Source organism: Rousettus aegyptiacus, unplaced genomic scaffold (genome assembly GCF_014176215.1).
Source record: "Rousettus aegyptiacus isolate mRouAeg1 unplaced genomic scaffold, mRouAeg1.p scaffold_m13_p_1, whole genome shotgun sequence".
NCBI classification, from domain to species: domain Eukaryota; kingdom Metazoa; phylum Chordata; class Mammalia; order Chiroptera; family Pteropodidae; genus Rousettus; species Rousettus aegyptiacus.
The window spans coordinates 70570996-70592027 of record NW_023416284.1 but is presented as its reverse complement, the minus strand read 5'-3'; the positions used below and the strand labels follow the sequence as shown (position 1 = coordinate 70592027).

Below are 21032 nucleotides of genomic sequence, written 5' to 3'. Positions count from 1 at the left end.
CTCTACTGCAGAGGTCTCTCTGGAAGAGCGAAGAGTCGTGGCCCCAACCAAACTACCCAGCCCAAGGTTCCAGTGCCAGGAAGAGAAGTCTCCACATCTTCTGGCTGTGAAAACCAGCAGAGATTGTGGCTGAGACAAAGGGCTGAAAGAGTCTAAGGTGCTGCTTTTAAAGAACACAAACTTACTTGGTGATGGATTTACTTACTCTGGGCTCCAGCATTGGAGCAGCAGCTCGAAAGGCACCAGGAGCATAGTGGGTAAGAACTGAATTGTCTGGCTTCAGGGTGAGCACTGGATGGGCAGCTTTCTCCCAGACAGAAGTGCTGGCAGAGGGCATTGTTCCTTCGCTGAGCTCTCTTCCACCCAGCTTCTATACCCAGGCAGCCACCATATCTTAATCTTTAGCAATTTAGCTAGTACTTGTTGCCCTGCCCTAGTGATTCCCTGAGACTCCACTCCTCCTAACTTGTGAACCCACCCAAGAAGCTTCCAGGGACTTGTCCATACAAACGACCTGTCTTGGTTCAGGCTGCTGACTTTCCTAAAACTCTCAAAGGTTCACAAAACCTAAACAAGCAGGATCTGGCCTCAGCATGCCCTGTACCTCTTGCTAAGCAGCCTCAAACCTGGCACTAGAGGCAACTGGCTTCGATTTGCAGCTTGTCTCCTTGAGGTGCTTCCAAGTCCAGCGTGGGTTGTGGCCATTTGTGGATTGCTTGGTGGCTCATCCAGGTGGTCTCAGACAGGGCACAAGCTACAGATAAACTTGGCCTGTGGCAGTGCCCCTCCCAGAAGGCCCTGGCCAGCATACCGGGTAGCCAGCTTCAGTCTGAGTGTCCAGTGGAGCATCCAGGCTCACATCTGAAGTTGACACAGCCAAAGGGCAGGCAGAGTAGGCGCAAGAACCTTGCTTGCTAAAGTGAATCTTGCTCTATAGAGTCACTCCCTGCAAAACAACTCCTCCACTGGTCATGCCAGTTATTACAACCAATCAGCCCGAGTTTTAATCCCTCCCACTGATAAGCAAACAGCAAACAAGGCTCAACTACAACAGGAGGACACACACAACCCAAGCAAGGGACGTATCTGGAGCACCTGGCTCAGATAACCAGAAAAGACTGTGCCACTGGTCCTCACAGCACACTTACTACATAAGGCCAACTCTGCTAAGACTGAGAGGCATAGCAGCCCCACCTAGTACATGGGAACAAAGACAAATAGGCAGCCAAAATAGGAAGGGAAGGACACATGTCCCAAATGAAAGAACAGAACAATGCTCCAGAAAAAGAACTAAACAAAATGGAGACAATCAATATACCAAATGCTGAGTTCAAAACGTTGGTTATAAGGATGAACTTAGGGAGATGAACTCTGTGAGAACTTTAACAAAGAGATAGAAAACATAAAAGTGGGGATAGAAAACATAAAAAAGGACCAGCCATAAATGAAGAATACAATAACTGAAATAAAGAATACTTTAGGAGAAATTAACAAGAGATGAGATGAAGCGGGGTATTTAATCAGATATTTAGAAGATAAGGTAGCAGAAAACACGCAATCAGAACAGCAACGAGAAAAAAGAATCCAAAAATTGAGGACAGTTTAAGGGGTCTCTGGGACAACATCAAACATACCACCATTTGTATCATAGGGCTACCAGAAAGAAAAGAGAGACAGCAAGTAATTGAAAACCTATTTCAAGAAATAAAGACTGAAAACTTCTCTAATTTGGTGAAGGAAATAGACATACAAGTTCAAGAAGCAAGGAGAGTCCCAAACAAGATGAACCCAAAGAGGCCCACAGTAAGACAAGTTATAATTAAAATACCAAAGATTAAAGAAAAAGAGAGAATCTTAAAAACAGCAGAAGAAAAGCAATTAGTTACCTACAAAGGAGCTTCCATAAAACGGTCAGCTGATTTTTCAACAGAAAATTTGCAGGCCAGAGGGAATTGGCATAAAATATTCAAAGCGATAAAAAGCAAAGACCTACAACCAAGATTAGTCTACCCAGCGAAGCCATCATTTAGAATCAAAAGACAGATAAGGAGCTTCCTAGACAAGAGAAAGCTAAAGGTAATTCCTCAATACCGAACCAGTAGTCTAAGAAATGTTAGAGAGACTTCTTTAAGAAGAAAAAAATAAATATATAAAAAATATAAATAATAAAATGGGAATAACTACTACATATCTATCAACAATTACTTTAAATGTAAGTGGATTAAATGGTCCAATCAAAAGAAAATGTGACCGAAAGGACAAAAAAACAAGACCCTTATATGCACTGCCTAGAAAGGACTCATTTCAGATCGAAAGACACACACAGACTAAAAGGGATGAAAAAAGATGTTGCATGAAAATGGAAACAATAAAAAGCTGGGATAGCAATACTTATACAAGACGAACAGACTTTAAAACAAAGGCTATAACAAAAGACAAAGAAAGACCCAGTAATTCCACTTCTAGGAATTTATTTGTAGAAACGCAAAACACTAATGTGAAGGGACATGTGAATCCATATGAAAGCTTGGATAGACATGAGAGTATGTATTTTATTATTCCATGTATATAAAGTTTAAAAACAAGAGACAGTAAGCTATAATACAGAAGTCAAGATAATGGCTACACTCCCTTATCTTGTGACTGGAAAGGAGTATTAGAAGACTTAAGTTTAACTGGCAATTTACTGTGGGTACTGGTTACATGTATATACTCATTTTATCAGAATCCAATAGTACATCTGTGATCTTTGAACTTTTTTCGTATAGTTTACAACTTAATGCAATTTACACACACATTCATGTACATGCAGACACAAACAAATTAATTCTTACTGAAGAGTTAAATGCAAGTCTTAAAATCACTGAGGGAGGGAGTCTCATTATTTCTCAAATTAAAAATCTGGACAAAAATTTACAAAAGAGTTCTGAGAAATATAGATTGGATGGTTTGAGATAGAATGTCGTTATTTGTTGATACAGCCAATTCATTTAATCACTGTAAACAATAAATACTGATTTATTAAGTTTTCCCTTTCTGGTGGAGAGCGTATTTCGAGTTATGCTTGTCAAAGTCAGCTGAATTTAGTTACATGGAGACTGGTGGGTAGGACCAGCTAAGGACCACATCAAGATAGAAAAGTGCCTGAACTGGGAACAATGAGTCACTTTGTGGAGAAGCACAGAGCACTAGAGTGAGTAAATCTATTTATTTGTTTAATAAGTAGATTCACTTATTTGTTAGTTTGACAAACATTTATTAAATTCCTCTCATGGGCCGGGACTTGGAATATAAGTGTAAATGAGTTTTCCATTCTCTCTGTGCTTGTGGATGTCATAAAGCCTAAGGGATGATAAATAACTGAATCTTTAAAATAAGTGTGATTCAGGGTATGATGTGGGGACAGATGCTGTGAAAGCTCAGAGCAGGGCTACATGACCCAGTTGTAGGCTCAGAGAAAAACTCCCAGAAGAAACGTCATGCCAAGTGAGATCTGAATAATTATGCAGGGTCACGTCAATATTGGCTCTTGGATGCCAGGCTAAGAAATTTGAACAGCATAGAATAAATTATGCTGTTTGGACTGAAACTTGAACAAAAAAGTGATTTGATAAAAACTGTTCTTTAGGAAGTTTAATCTTGCTGCTACACAGAATGGATGTAAGTAAGAGAGAAATTAAGAGTAGGGGAGACCAGTCAGCATATTTCAGGTGAGAAATAGTAAGTGTCTAAACAAGTTTAGTTAAGGAAATTTGAGAAATGGATAAATCTGAAATGTATTGAATCAATAGACCTGAGAGAATTTGTCAACTGAGTTTATTTTGGACAGAGAAAAGAAAACAAATACAAAGACTATGAGCCTAGATAACCTGTGTCATTTGCAGGAAAAAAAAAAAAAAAAAAAACCTCAAAGAAGGAGACATGTTTGGGGTAGAGAGCACAGGAAATGTGTGTGCTTTGGAGAGCTGTTGAGATCAGCTTTGGATGCATGGAATCTCAGAGGCTAGGACATCTTGATAGGGAGTTTTACATAGATAAGAGGTTTAGAGTTTTGGAAAAAGTGCCGGAGCTTAAAATATAGATTTGGAAGTTTTGCACTACATGGAAATATTTATTGCATCCATGAAACCAGGTGAGACTATCAAGTGACACAACGTATAGAGAAAATGAGGAAAAGCAAGCCAATAGTGAGACCCAGGAGGCAGGGAGAACATTGAGAAGGGGCGGAAAAGAAGATAGAAAAGAGAGAGGAGGAGCAGGTAAAGAATGAGGGAAGAAAATGCCAGAAAGTCATTAAAACCAAAGTTTTAGTAAGAAAAGGGAAGAGGTCCACAGTGTCAGCCGTGATAGGAGGTTCACGCTATTAGAGCCCTGCTTAAATGACAGACGACTACTATTATGTGTATATTACCTCAGGGCAGGCAATATGTGAAAAGAGAACAGCTAAAACTGATATTGCTTATTTGATATTTCCCCCAAAGTCCTGTGTCCTGGGTTAACTAACATTTTAAGTCAAGTGCAATGAGCACATTTTCTTTAGAGCCTAAAACTTTAAAAACCAAACCAAACCATTTGAAAATGGTCATCTTGGTGCAAAGATTGTGCAAATCTGCCTTAGCATCTTTACACAAAACAACTCATTTTAATGACAACCTAAGCCAGAAAGGCAATAAATTTTAAAAAAAAAAAGTTATTGATTATAAAAAAAAAAATAGTGACAGCGCCAGTTGACACTAAGAGAAAGGTGTTAAAAACTAGGCAAAGGCAAACAGATGTTATAAATAAGCAGGTATTCATCACGAGCAGATGAAAGGAAGCTTCTATCTGGGAGTGGTAGACTCTCTTTTGAAAATGTCCTACTAAAATCTAGGATGAGTTGACATCTGTTAACATCCAAGTTGATCCAGATCTGTCATTTCATCTCTCAGGCAGGTTTATATCTCATAGCAACTCTCTTCTTAAGTAGTAAGGTTATATGTCCCAGAGTGGATGTTAAATTAAATGTTCACTCTGCTCCTAGGTCTCTCATACAGTCAGCAGAAAATAGCGACATTTGGTGGCTATCACATTCTAATGAATTGTCTTTTTTTTTTTTTTAACACCTACAGCACCTGGTCTTTCTAGGTGGTCTCCCATCCAAGTACTAACCAGGCCCAAACCTGCTTAGCTTCTGAGATTGAACTGGAATTTAAATCTAGATTCCATTATTTTCTGGCTTAGTTTTGGCAAGCTTTGCTCTTGGGCAAATTTTAGTCTCTTGGGCCTTGGTTTCCCCAAATGATAAAGGAGAATAGTTAAAGAACCTACTGAATAAGTTTACCGTAATGAGTTGATGTTCAGAAAGGGTTGACCACTTTACTGGAACATACTGAAACACACCATAAATGTTAACAGTAATTATTATCATTTTTATTGAAATCATCCCCCATCTAGAGCTCTTCCACAGACTGGGGTTTATTTGAATCTATGTTTCTTTACAGTTAATGAATCTCTCTGGTTCCAAGGGGAATTCTCCTTTCCTAGTGCCGGACTCCACTGAGATCGACATTTCCCTGGTGTTAGGTGCAGTAAGACATGCCCTTAATAATCTGTTCCTAAGTGGGTTTATCCCAATGTCAATCTCATTGTAGGCTTCATGGTAATCAGCTATAGTTCCTGGACCCAATCTGAAGTGAAAACAGAAATAGAAATAATAATTATAAACAGTCTCAACAAACTACTTTACCAGCATTCTGAGTTCACACCATATAAATTTATAAGGCATTTTACTATATTCATATGTATTGTTACATGTATAATGATATGAATCTTGAAAGGATAAAGCCTTTTTTCTTATAGTTCTGAAATTAAGTTCTATGACTCGAAATCTGAGTCTTTTAATTCTCTTCCTGCTTCCATTCTAGTGGACCAGTATAGCTACCAACATCTAAAAATTAAACCGAATTACTCTGGATTTTTGCACTGCTTCAGATGTCAGAAAACATGCAAAATATCCATTTGCATTATATAGAGTCTACTATCAGTTTAGGCCACAAATCTATGTTGAACAATTTTTGAAACAATACAATAATATTATCACTATTCTTGCCTTTTTAAGATTTTTTTTTTTCTGAAAAAGGTCTTCCTCCCCAACTTTGGTTGATGAAAGAATTAGATCATTAGAACCATGCTTAATAAAAGCAATACCAGTTGCCGGCATCTCATCTGATTTTAAGTACTATAGGATTGTGTGATATCTTTACACATCATCGAGTTCAAGGTATTTTTAAGCCTTCTATATGTATGCTTTTAATTTCTCATATATTGTCCCTTCTGACAAGTCTCAGCTACTCAACTCTGCTTCCCCTCTTTATGCCTAAAAAACCTTCTGAACAAGAAGTAGATCACAGCAAGAAACAAAAATCCCTCTTCACTTTCCGAGTCTAAGATGTATTTGCCAAAGAATATATTATTCTCTGTTCAAGAGACTAGAGAAACTCACTGCTCTGATGCTACATCTCATCTTCTGATTAGCTAAGACTTTCCCATCTCAAATAAAAAGTGCATCGTTTCCCTAAATACTCATAAGCAGTGCAGAAAAGTGATCATAAACCAATTCTTTCACAAGGAAGACCTGAATATGAATTTTAAGTTTTCCACTAACTACTTGAACAACTAATTGCACGAGTTCCGGAGGTACCTAAACTTCCTCATCTTTAAAATTGTGATCATAATAGTAGCCACTACCATAGACAGCAATGATGATTAATGCGATCGGACAAGCATTTAGTCCATTGTCTGGCATACAAGTGTTCAGTAAACACTGCATATTATAATATGTTAGCCTATCATTTAAGCAGAGTGCTTTCATACTCCTAACAATAGATCGAAGTCTAGACAGAGAATCCACATCATGGTGTACTGTTCTTCCATGTCACATCAGGCCAGACTTGGTCAAGAATATAGTATAGACCCTCTTCAGGCCTCTCTCCTCAGAAATATCGTTGCTCCGAAGATAGCAAGTAGAGAAAGAGCTGATGACAAGTTACTGAGATGGAAATAAAGGGATAAAAAAGAATGCATTTATGAACACACGAGTTTTCAAAAACCTCTCAGCACATCTATGGGACTTTATTTGGAACCAGTGCCATCTGTTTGCCGGATGTCTCTGACAGAAATGTGTCCATGAATTTGGACCCTTCTTTTTTTTCCCCCTCAGCTGTGCAGTGTAGCCAGATGTTCTCGTGTTTCAGAAGCAACCACATCCATCAAGCTCTTTGCGAGACTGGATCATTCATGCTTGTGTAACTTCATTTCTCCAGCAGTGAGACTAGTGGGCTTGTTTATCTGTTTTTTTTTTCCTCCTCTCTCTCATGTTGCTTCAAATTAAATTAAAAGCCAGCACTGTCACTAATTAACCAAGGGTGGCATATTTGTAAACCTGGATTTGCCAGGTTGCCAGTTGAGAAAAATCCCTCTGCACTCTTCGCCAAAACTGAGTTTACCAGGCACCATTGGTGTCTTGGCAATGCTGCCCGGGTTTTGTCAGAACATAATGTAGCTGTGTAAAAGATGTCCTTCGGAGATGTTAGCTGCCTTGCGTTGTTCCCAGACTTAAATATGCTGTGAACTAATTAACACCAGCGTGAGAGTAAACACTCAAATATCGTTACCTTGCGAATAACAGCACACAAATTTCTGTGCATGGGTTTCTGTCTCCTAAAAAGAGAATGATGATGGTTGTTATCACAGGAAGAGAAAATATTGGGAAAGTAAAGCATTGGCATCTGCTAACAGGCAGTCTCTCTTCCCAGTTTATAACAAGCTTGCAAAACTCCAGGGTAGAGCCTAATTATCAGAAACGTGTGTTAAAAATATTGCAGACTTTGGCCATAGAAGAGGTAACTGTGTATTTGGGAGCAAGTGTTGCCATCAAGTAGTTGCAGTTGAAGGAGTAATTTGAATTCATGCTGGAAAGAAATGCGTTCTTGCTTTTTTCCCCCCCTCCCATCTGCATAAGAACTCCACTGTCAGCAGGGCAGCTGAGTCCAGGGATTCCTGACCTAAGATGGCTCTATTGCTTACGGACACCCTGAGGTGAACACTCTGTGGGCTGTGGAGTACAAGAAGGTGTCCTCTAATCTTTAATCTGAAGTGACCCTAACAATAGGAATCTGAGATTCCAAGCGGCCAAAAGAAGTGAAGATGAAGATAACAGAGACGAGCTTTATGGAAATAATGCTCATTTTCATACATTCCAATGGAAATATGATTCATTATTTTCCCTTAAAAATTTGCTTTTAGTATAGGAACACATAGATCAAAAAGTCATCTTTACATGTATACTCTAGAACAGTGCTTCCTAAGAGAACTTTCTGTGATAACGGAAATGTTTTGTGCTAATAGGTAGCCTCTAGCCACATGGTGACCCTTGAGCACTCCAAGTAAATATTTGGAAAACAGGTATTTAGTTTATTTTTATTTAAATTAATTTAAATTCAAATATTCACATGTGATGATGGCTTCTGTATTGGGCAACACAGCAGCTATACAGCATATGAAGTGTGGCATTATTCTATATTTTTGGAAAAGTTTTTAATGTCTAGTATAATAGAAGATAACCGATTATTGTATCTGTTTCTGCATTCTATCTATTGTAATAGTCTTGGTTTAGTTTATGAAGAAAATCTACACATTCTCAGATCTATGCTCAGAAAGGGAGATGTGTACTCAAGATTTAATAAATTAACGATACTTAATGCTTCATCAAAGACATTCTTAAATGAGATTAGCTTTAGAAAATGCTTGCTGCTACTCCTGGATTCATGCTTAACGGCAGCAGCTTGACCCACCACTGCTTTTATACCAATAGTGTAAATGTCAATGCAATGAGTGAAAATGAGTAACATCTAAATGTTATTATATCTTCTAAATGTTATTACAAAGTCTATTACTTTGTAAATAGTTTAAACTTTCCAGACTCCCTGCAAGGGGATCTGGGACCTCTTGAATTCTACAAGCCACACTTTTAGAAGTGCTCCAGAATCTCTATCTTCCCCATTCTGCCCGTCCCTCCACTGAACCACACATACACTACCTTTTACCCAACAAACAAAGAAACTCTATTCTTGGAGCCAGCCAATAACAAAGATCTCACTTTCTCCACCAAGCACTTAAGTTATATTTTCTAGCAAACACAATTCCCACCTTAAAAGGGATTCTGTGCCATTTGTTAAGAACTGTTACATTCCTTTTTTACCTTCTCCCATACAAACAGATTTGTAAGTTTTTATTTCACCTCCAAGCTCAGCATTTTCAACCTGTTTCCTGGAAAGGTCCAACAAGATACTCATCTATAAATAATTATCTATTTATTTGTCTCCCTATTTCTGCTATTAGCTGCTCATAAGAAAATAGTATTTACTTCATAAATACCATCTGGGTGAATGGATGTATGAGTAATGTATCAGCTTGGCCCATCCACACCTGTCTTACACTGACCTTCTTCTCTTCTTGTTTCATTTTAATGGTCCTCCTTTCCACACAGGCACTAGGAATAGTTAATTGAGCCAAGCACCATCTTTGAACATTTCCGCTTCTTTTGTCTAGTTTATGCGGAAATCATGAGATACAGTCCTTAGAGTGAATAAATATATGGCTACAAACCATCGGGTTAGATGACTACCTAGTATCGTGAGTAAAATATATCACATTCATATTTTTAATTAAGAGTCATGGACTTTTTTCAGCTTTCTGGTTCTCGATGTAGGACAGCCAAAAGGACCTCTACCCATATCATGTGGCAATGTGAATAACATGCTTTAAGAAATTGTCAGAAACTTTTAAAGGATTCTCTACAACTCAGATATATTTAAAATTCAAGAGGGTTTCAGACGTCCTCCCTACCCTGGATCTCATAATGCTAAAATTTATAGAGCTAAACATTACAGACCACACACTTGGCAGAGGCCCTAGAACCTCACATTTACATAGGGCTTCCATATACCATCTTCCAGTTACCGAGTTTATTTCTGGACTCATTATTGACTGCCTGAATTTTTAAAGCCCCATAGCAAAATGGTCACCAGGGGATTGTAACACATTCTGAATTTGAGTTGCAAGTCTTCAGACTTGCTTTCAGAGTTCAGGACAACTGCAGTGAAATAGTGTTTCTTAGATAAATGTATTTTCCTAAAATTCACTAAGAAAAAAATGTCATAATATATGATTAAGGTGTGTTAAATTATTGATGTGGAAATTTAATCACATATTCTAAAGGAAAAATGATGTAGTGATGCATGAACCAGACTGGAAATTAAGAGAGCTCTTTTTTATTCTTGGTTTTGACAAGTAATTGAACTTCTTTGAGTTTCAGTCTCTTAACCTGTAACATGTGACATAAACAATAACTTTCTTTTCCATCTTTGAATCTTCTGGTTTTCTGAATCGATATAATCCTTTGCTTTCCTACTCTGATGAACCAGCTCATATACTCGTAACTTTGCCTTTTGCAAACACAGATTATTAAAAATTTAACCGAACTTTATTTTGTTTGAAAACTATTTACTAATGTGCAGATTATGAAATGCAAATGTGAGTATTAAAGTGTATATAATATGGCTTCCATGCATACTAATCAAGTGCAGAATTCGCTCCCTAGGGCCAGAGACTCTTCATTTTTCACACAGTGGAATAACTTCTTTTGTTTAACACCTCAGTAAAATCTTAGGTTAGCAAAGACTGATTTGTAAACATAGATGAAAGATACTTTTAAGTTTTCTTGTTTGTTAATAGCACCAATTATTGGTAAATACGGATTCACAAATATAAAGTCATATACTCGATTAAAATTTTGCATGGCAGATACAAGATGTAATGGCGTGCATTATTCTCTAAGTCTTTACTTCACTGAATGGCATACAATGAATCTCCATTCATGTGTTTAATACTCAGGTAAAGATACTCAAGCCCATGTCCACATCCCGAAATACTAGCAGTGGAAAAATCTGCCTTCTAATAACTTTACAATATTGACACATGGGCTACAAGGAGACATTATTCACAAGTCCAGCATATTAGTTTCTCTATGTTTCATTGAGAAAAGTACACCACATATTTCTGCCTGTGGTCCGAGGCTTAATATAACCATCCAACTTGGACCGAGAGTGCATTTAATGTCAATAGCTTAACATACTTGTGCCTTTTCCATGCCATCATTATCACTGTGCCAAGTGATCAAACACTGTTGGGGTGGGGGGGACATTATATTAATCTTAGGCCATACAGTGATTTATGTTGGAGCAACTTAGCATGCTGAGTTTGTTTGATAAGACTGTGGATAGAAAAAAATGTGCTATAATGCCAAATATAAGACTATTTCAGAAAAAGTGAACTTCTAAGAAGCAAACAAAAGAGAAAAATCAGCTGTTGTCTCTTACGAGGTGGTGGAAACTGCCTTGTCAGTAAGCAAGGTTAAGTTGTTGGTGTGAGTTTTCTATGGAGGCTGTTTGCATTTAAAAAATGCAATTTTAGCCACAAAAAATTCTTAGAAATTAAATTAACATTTATGAACAGGACTGTTCTTTTTCTAAATAAATATCATTTCTGTCCTTTTCAGACAACTCCAGTTCATTACTTGCTAAATTTTAGGAGTGTGATTCCAATTCACCTAGAATTTTACTATTTACAATGAGCAATTTGACTAATCATAGTAAGTGTAACATGGCTTCATTAATATCTAGCTCCATCTTTAGGGAATTGAAGTTTTTTAAAGGCACCTATTAAACTGTAGTAGAGCAAATCCTTAAGTTAAATGACCAGGGACAACCCATTATTCACCCCTCATCACCTAGTTGCAACAAGGTCATCATTCTATTTCCTTAGGATTAGCATAAGTACGATTGTTCTCCCTCTTATCTCTCATTCCCATTCCTTTTATAATTCTTTACCTAGAAATTTCAAGATAACATTTAAAAATGCCCCAAATGACTTTATTTCTAGTCCTTTTAGGATATAGCTTCAAGGTGCCCCTGTCTTTATATTTTGATGACCAGGTATAAAGTGTGAGCAACAAGACAAAAGAAATACAGAAACAATTGAATTATTCTTGTAGATGAAGCACCTGAAGGAATTAGACTTTGCATAGTATTTAAATTGACTAAGCAGAGTATCATTTGGAAATTAAGGACAAGAACTTTAAAACTGGCAATGACCAAACGTTAAAATTTTTATGTAAAAACTTACACATTGCTTGCCTGCAGGATGATACCTGCATCTTCTCTCTCTCCCTCATTAATCCTCCCATGAGACTCTGTTTTATTTAATTTATGTGACTGGCTTGCAAGTCTGAGCTAACTGAAAAAGGGCTGCTTCTAAGGATAGTAAATCAAAATAACATCAAAATAACATCAGAGTCACTTCAAACAATGTTTTGAATTTCGAGTTCAGAACAAGTAGTTCATACTACAAATATTGTTGGCTTCATACCTGCTTTCCTTTCAACTATGTCTTCAGTGACATTGTGCAAAGCAACTAAAAGGGGAATTACATTTCCATAGGTTACAATGACCTTGCCAACAAGAAAAATCAAAATAAGGAAAAAAAAAGGAATAAAAAGAACAGAAAGAAAAAAATTAAGCCTTTCTGGTTTGGACCTAGAAATTAAATAAGCATAAAATAAAAATCACAGTGGAAGTGAGTGTCATTGAAATAAAGTGACTTGTTTTTATCACAAGGCTATTTTCAGTTAAGTCCATTCTAATTCTTATCTTTATTCATCCTACAGGTTATAGATAATGCATGACCATATTAAAATTCTCTGCTTCGTCTGAATCTCCCTATCTCTGGTAGACAAACCGGGTCCTTGGCAGCTTGATTGTATGTGTGTTGATTTTTAAAAGACAACATCATGAAACCTTTGAAATTGAATTTCTTAATTATTTCAAGCAAAGTTCTATGTACCACACAGATCTAGCACAGCAATTTTAGAGATGAATTAAATGATTTAGAGTGAATAGTAGAAGCAAAGGGAATAAGAGATCGGAATTGATTTTAGGAAAACTTTTAGTAAAGTATAATATACATACAGAAAATACAAAAATCTTAACTGCTCAGTTGGATGAATTTGTAAAGTGAACATGCTCCTCTAATCATCTAGATCAGGAATAAAACATTAACCAGTCCCCAATAAGCCCCTCATGCTTTACCCATACTTAGAATCTCCCCAAAAGTCATCACTCTCATGACTTCTATCACTATAGTTTGTTTAGCAATTATTTAAAATTGATAGAGACAGAATTATACACTGTGTATTCTTTGTGTCTGGCTTCTTTCACTATGTTTGTAGAGACTCATTCATGTTGTTTCATGTGACAGTAGCTTATTCATTCTCATTGCTTTGTAATATCCTATTGTAGGTATCTACGATATATCAAATGCCCATTAATATTTGGGCTCTTACAAAGAATGCTACGATCAACATTGTTTTGATACATACACAAGACATTTCTATTGATCATATACTTTGCAGTCATAAATTATGCATAGTGTACACATTAGTAAATACTGACAAATTATATCTCAAAGCAGCTACACCAATTTACACATCATTAGAAATGTATGAGACTTTCAGTTGCGTTATATCTTCACAATATCTTAGTATTGTCAATCTTTGTTATTTTAGCCATTTTGATAGGGTGCGTAAGGATTTCACATTTTGGTTTTCATTAGAATTTCCATAACAACTAATGAAGGCAGACGCTTTTCATAAGTTGATAGGCTATTTTGGATGTGTTATTTGGAAAGTGTTTGCTAAAAGCCTAGGCTCATTTTTCTACTGAGGCATCTTTTCACTATTGATATGCAGAAGTTCTTTAGGTGTGTGTATATGCGATATATATACATATATAGTATATATGTTATGTGTATATATATGTGTGTGTATGTGTGTGTGTGTGTATGCATTCCTGACCAATATCTTCTCCCTCTCTGTAGCTTGCCTTATCACTCTCCTAATGGTGTCTTTTAATGAACATAAATTTTAATTTTGTCCAATTTAAATTTGTCCAAATTTCCTTATGATTACTGCTTTTTGGGTCCCTTTTTTAATTTTAAATTTATTTATTTTTTATGGTGACATTGGTTAACAAAATCCAGTAAGTTTTAACTGTATACTTTAACAGTAAGGCATATCTATATTTACACTGTGCATTCACCTCCCATAGTTAGGTTTCTTTCTGTCACAACATATTTGACCCTCTTTACCCCATCTACCTCCCCACTACCCCCTCTCCTATCCTCTGGTAACCACTAGTCTAGAGTCCATGTTCATAAGTCTCTGTTTGCTTGTCATGTTTGTTTGTTGCTTTTAGGTTTATATCCCACATATAAGTGATATCATGTGATTTTCAACTTTTTCTGTATGGTTTATTTCTCTTAGCATGATTATCTCTAGGTCCATTCATGTTTTCACAAATGGCAGTATTTCATCTCTTCTTATGGCTGAGTAATATTTCATTGTATATATGTACCACAGCTTCTTTATCCAATCATCTACTGTAGGACACTTTGGTTACTTCCATGTCCTGGCCACTGTGAAGAATGCTGCTATGAACATCAGTGTGCAAATATCTTTTCTGATATGGATTTTCAAGTCTTTGGGGTAAATATTTTAAGTCCTTTTTAAGACATCATTTCCTACTCAAATTTAATAATAATATTCTATTACCTTTTATGGAGCCTTACCTTTTTCATCTGTACCTATATGCCACCTTGAATTATAAATTAGATTGATTTTTCCTCTATAAATATACATTTCACCCAACATCATTTATTTAAAATACAATCCTTTCTTTCACTGCATTGCAGTGACACCTTTGCTATATTTCAGGAGACTATGTATTTGTGGGTCTACTTCTGAATTCTCTATTCTGTTCTGTTGGTCTATTTATCTATCATTAAGCCATCAGCATACTGTCTTAATTATAAAGCATTAGAATAAGTCTTGGTATCTGGTAGTGTAAGTTCTCCCACTTTGTTTTTCCTCAAGATAACCTTTCATTTACATATATTTGATGAATACGCTTGACCATCTTCTCCTCCTCATCACTGCAACAATACACTAACAGCAAGCAACAACGATAACAATAACAATGACAACAAAACTTGCTGGGGTTTTAGTATTAATGATGGTATCTTCATAGATCAGTTTGGAGAAATGTGAAACTTTGAAAATATTGAATCGTCAAACAAAGAACATGAAATATGCTTTACTTATTTAAATATTTTACAATTTCTTTCAACAATATTTTTAATTTCCAATGCAGAGATCTTGAATATCTTTCCTAGGTATTTGATAATTTCTGAGCTATTATAAATGATATGCATTATTCTTAAATTTAAATTTTATAATTATTAGTTTCATATGATCCAGTTTTTCTATATCTTATCACTGAAAAGTTTGGTCTCCTATAAACTACCTTAACTGAAAGTAGAAATTGAGTTATAAGCAACTATTAGATTATACATAGATTATAAGTAACTATTATATTAACAAGATTACCTTTGTACAATGAAAAAAAAATGTTGCTCAGTAGAAACACTAATTAAATTTGTCCTATAGTGAGCCTAAAGGTGATTATAGTGTAGAAAGTGAGAGATTTTTGCTCAGTTCTGAGAATTTCCCTTACCATGAGACTATGTGTGGGCATTCTCAACAAAACTCAAAGCACAGGATTAAGTGAACTCAATCAGATTCATCCTGGCTACAATGAAGGTGCGATAAATGGGCATGTAACTACCCCACAGTGCACAACTCCTTCAGTGTAAATGAGCCAAACTGCTAGTTATCTGTCTGCTGTACTATAATTATCTTGTGTGCATCCACCTCTAATAGGAACTGTCACATTTATATATAGTTTGTGTGTTGTGAGGTGCTGTGTCTCTCCTAAGTAGTTCCTGTCAGTTATGGCATTAAGGACAAGGAAAAAGTGGTACCCTGATTGACAGTGATCAGAATGAGGTGATGGAATGGAGGGAGTGGAGAGACATTGAGGGACGACAACATTGAGGCATAAAGAATAAAAAGTTGTGCATTATATAGATGATTTCATCTGTCATAATAATAGAAATCTTACTGTTATTTTATTCCTGGCTAACACTCATGAAAAATCTGTATAACACAATCAGCAGAATAAACTTCAGCTCAGGGAAGAATCTTATTTTTTTTAAGCCCACAAAAAATTCAGTATATAAATAAAATTTCCACACACTTTTGTATATATTTTTAACAATAAAGCACATATATGAGTCATATACAGCAGGTGTAATTCTCATATGATGGAGAAACTGTGACTTACAGAAATTAATGACCGATGCCCTGATAAAGAGCTGGATTCCAGGACTTTTGACTCTTGCTTAGAATTCTTTCATTAAAATCATACTGATTCTTTTATTTTATTCCATTCATAAATGTCTCTTGGCAGTCCAAAGCATAAAAGTGGTGACCTTAGAATATTTCTGAAGTGCATCAAATGTTTACTCTTCTTACATTATGAGCTTTGTCTACCTTTAAATATTTCATCACCATTTACAGAGGAACTGCCTTTGGGTAGTTTCTTCAGTAGGTCTAGCATTGTGACTTTTGTTCCATCTCAAATTGAGTGCAGAACAATAATATAGCCACCTAACAACATGGAGAAAAGAATGCAACCCATTATTTACAATAGAGCATAATTAGTGACATAAGCAAGTGGCTAATTAGATCCAAGTCAACTTCTAGAATGTCAAAAAGAATGAAACAGGATTAAAGTGAAAACAAACACAATCATAATTGATAAGCATGTACTAAACTCAGAAGCATTGAAAATGTAACTAAAAAGCTGAGGACTTGTTCAGGAATATCCTAAATTTCAATTTCACTCCCAACTGCTTTACTTCTTTACCTTTTTTTCTGAAATTGAATTAACAATATTTATTGTGTCAGAAACCATGAGAAGGCTAGGATGAGAGGCAATATGACAAATAAGGAAGAAATTACTAAGCTGTGAATCTGGAGATGTGATTTCTCAGTCCCTACTCTAAACATTAGTACTCATATTTAAAATGAAAGTGTTTGGTTTGAAATTATTTGGTGTCCAGCCTAAGTCAAAGGTTTCTATGATCTCTTAACTGAGTGAGGAGAGGAGGAGTCATAATAGTATTTGATAAAGACTATAAAGAACTTCTGATAGTTTGCCTCATTTGGACTTATTTTCCCATTCCCAAAGGTTGGCAATAAGATTTAAAGGCCACATACTGATAGAATTTGGGGAAAATATTTTGAATATTTGTATAAATTGTGAAATATTATGTGGAATATAAAAATATCCATGACACAGTCCATGTCACAGAAAAGCTTTCATTCTCCATGGGGAAGACATTCTGTAAAAATCCAAACAAGCCTGAATGAATTACTAAAATTGCAAAAGTATAAACATTGGCTACTATAGAAATTCAGAGACACATGAGCTATAACTGGAAGAGCACTGAAGTTGGTCTTGAAAGAAAGGCTTAGAGAACGGACACCTGGATAGAAAGATTCTTTTTTCCCTCTTTTCCTACGGGCCCGAAATCATCATTATCTTGATGAGAACAAGATAATCAAGGTATTAAAAACATAGAAATGAAGGTGGCATCTTCTAGGAATAGTGAGAAGAAAGTCAATTTGGATCAGAGAAATGTTTACAGCACTTGTGGTAGGTAGGACTAGAGGAGTCAGGGAATATTCATATTTTATAGATGTTCAGGCTGAAGAAGATGGATTTTTCCTGAGAGTCGATGGGGAGCTAGATACAGGAAGGGATTTCAGGAGACAATATAACTTTTTAGAAAGATAAAAAGCCAAGTGGAAGAATTGATTAAATGAGATAACAGACATCTATTGCTTTTGCCAGGTATGGTTGAAGACTTAAAGCATTAGAAATGGAAAAATCCAATATTAAAGGAGTTTCCTTTCTAACTCTCATTTTCTCCTTTCTTTCCTGACTTGAATAAGCCTCTGGGTAATGAAGTAATATAGATAAAATAGTTCTTTCACTCATCAAGACAAAGAAATGATCCCTGCCCCTGATGGTGGTCTTCGGTTACGAGAAATAGAATTGATTTTGTAACTTACCTCATGGGGACTTCTGGGAAAATCATTTGTTGGGGTGACCTTTTGTTTTCACACGATTATGGAGCTATGACCCAATCTCCACCCTTAGTTCGAAAAGAAAACAAATCCCCTTCATTACTTTGTTGGCTCTCCTCACTACTTGATCCAGGCCAACTTTTTTCCAGGGTCTCCTTCTATCTGCTCTCCTCCCACGATAATATTCTTGAATGTTTTTTTCTCTTGGAGCCAAAGACACACTCTTTATGTGGTGAAAAAGAGTAGATCTCACCAAAGTCACTCTGGACTAGCTGTCCATAGCCCAGTGATAACAGCTCCACTATCTAAAAGAAAAATGTGATTTTGCCACAAACACTCCCATGATGATTCAGCCCTGACTCTTGCACGAGGGAGGGCTGCGCCATTTTTTTTTCCCCTCTCTCCAGCACGCAGCCTTCTGTGAAGAAGCATCTGTTGTATAATTCTTTTCTATATTAGGATAAAATGCTTTTTGGCTTGCTGATTTTGGGCCCGTAGGAAAAGAGGGAAAAAATGAGTCTCTCATAAAATCTTCATTACACAACCAATCAGTTTGCGTCTTGGGAAACCCAGGCATGTATTCGGGGACGGGGCACAGAGCAGTAGTTCGGAGATGATGGATTTGGAAGCTGGACATGACACACTCACTTTGGGGGTATAAATAGTGTCTTTTTAGCTAAAATTCTTCTACCATGGTTGTTTAACACCCAGATCATTTTAACTGGTCTCTTATCACATTTGGGAGGACCAGCATACTTTTCCTAAAGATTAACCAGATATGGCTTTTGATTTTTCACAGCTCAAATAAGGATTTGGAGAGCCAACTGAAAAAGAATAGGGTCTAGGAATAAAAATATTCATTCAAGGATCTTATGTCCTTGAAAATATGTCTGAAAAGCATTTGAAAGAAAAAATATTGGAGTAGTGTTTCTTTATCTGTTCCTCCTGTACACACCCCTCCACCATCCAGGGCTGCTTTTGATGAAAATAAGGGCACAATGTTCACATTAAGATTCTTCACTCAGATCAGGGGCTGGAGACAAAGGAAGGTGGGGATAATGGAGAAAGCATCAACCTGTTGGATGCTGTTGGCCTATCTCTCTCATGAGTAGACCAGATAGGAAAGCTTGGGAAAAAAAGATTGTAGTTTGCTCTCTCCCTCTCATCCTTCAGCTTTCTCTGTGCAAGTGACTTGGCTCACACTGCAAGAGCTGACAAGCTGCTCTGCATCCCTGGACACCATTCAGAAGTAAATAGAGAGGTGCGAGCTATCTCCTGGGAAACAATCACATCTGCAGGGCCGTGAGTTCTGTTTTTGTTTTTTATAACATAGTAATAATAATTATTATTACTGAGATTTAATGATTGTTGTCATTGCTATGATTTTGTCAAACTGGACCATTTGATGCATTTTCTATCACACTTTAAATGCCCTAAAGGGCATGGGACACAGCTTTTGAACGTGACTTAAACTAGCAAATCTTGTCTCACTGCTCTTAATTATTTAAGGACCAGAGAGGCTGCAGCCTCTTTTTTGTTTTATTTTGTTCAATAAGATGGATTTCAAAGCCAAAGTGAGACATATCACAATCAAAAGAACAAATTAGAACAAATTAAAAAAAAAAAAAGAGGCAAGGTAATGGAGGAGGAAGAGTGTTTATTAAATGATACATACATGCTTCTTCACAAAGCCCAGACTTTATGCCTCCGGTCATAACATACTGGTTCTCAGAGTTTTAACTATGCAGCTCTCAAAATACTTCCCATTTGGTTGTGGGCAATTGACAGATTTCAGCTTCTTGCTCCCTGGGTAGGGTTGATGGGCCAGGGAAAAATTTTTATTAGGTTTCAACGCATCTGCGGTGCTTAAACAAGAGACCAAAACAGGCACTTGTTCCATGCTATAGAGTGATAAGTTGCATTAATTTTTATTCTAGGCTGTCTCCAAACATAGCTTTTATAGACTAATAAAGAAGCATTTTTTTATAAGTTCACAAAAAAACAATGAACACAGTCGAGCATAAATATCTTACAATCCAGGCCAGAGAAAAATTATGAACTAAAAATTCTGCTGAAAGTGGCACAAAAAGCACAGTAGTTGGATGCTGCATTCTCAAGGTAGATTAAACTCTCAGCTAAATGCAAGATTCTGTAAATGTAGATCTCCTCTAGTGATTTCTCTCTGTTCTCATCCCACTGCAGTCAGAACTGTCTCTTTCCCCTTCACTACTTTATGTCCATCATACTCCTTAAATTCCACTTTGAAAATTAAGCTCTTTGGGGTCAATATCACACATTAATACCAGTCCACAATTCCCATGTGCTTGCTCAAAATACACTAGGAAATGCTAAAAATGTAATAGAAAATATTTCAGCAAAATTACTCCACTGTCATATCTCTGGAGAGATATTTTATAAATGTATGGACAGAAGCTCTTAAACAATAAAAAAAAAAGTAAGGTATATTTTGAATAACCCTCCTATCAAAGCTATTTCTAAAGGTTGTTATATAGTGGTAGGTACTACGTTGTTATACAATCATAATGTGTATGTGAATACATTATCTCAACTAATGTTATATACCAAAAGAATTTTCCCAAAAGTTAAAAAAAAAATCAATGATTCATCCAAAAATGTTGTTTACTTCGAGTCAAATATCTGAATATTTGGAAACTTCCAGATGACTTACAGTGGTTTTGACTTTTGATTCTGCCAGTCTGGGCTCACATGGTTACCCTTTAAGTTTGGAGCACAAATCATTGCTTTTGTTACTTTTGTGAATTTCATGTTTCAACCACACTATTAGCCTGACATGAAGATTTTTCATTGCTTCAATAGTCTATGCAAAAATGGAAGAAGCAAGTAAGCAAACAAATAAAATATTCAT

General features: G+C 36.3%; 1 long non-coding RNA gene across 1 annotated transcript; it reads right to left on the bottom strand.

Moving 5' to 3' along the window:
• Window positions 1-5387: 5387 nt before the first annotated feature.
• LOC118603008 lies at window positions 5388-18319 on the bottom strand. The gene is made up of 3 exons (XR_004951099.1): window positions 18131-18319; window positions 7653-7698; window positions 5388-5666 (listed from the first exon to the last, which is right to left on the bottom strand). It is a non-coding gene; the product is annotated as an uncharacterized LOC118603008 (long non-coding RNA).
• Window positions 18320-21032: the final 2713 nt, after the last annotated feature.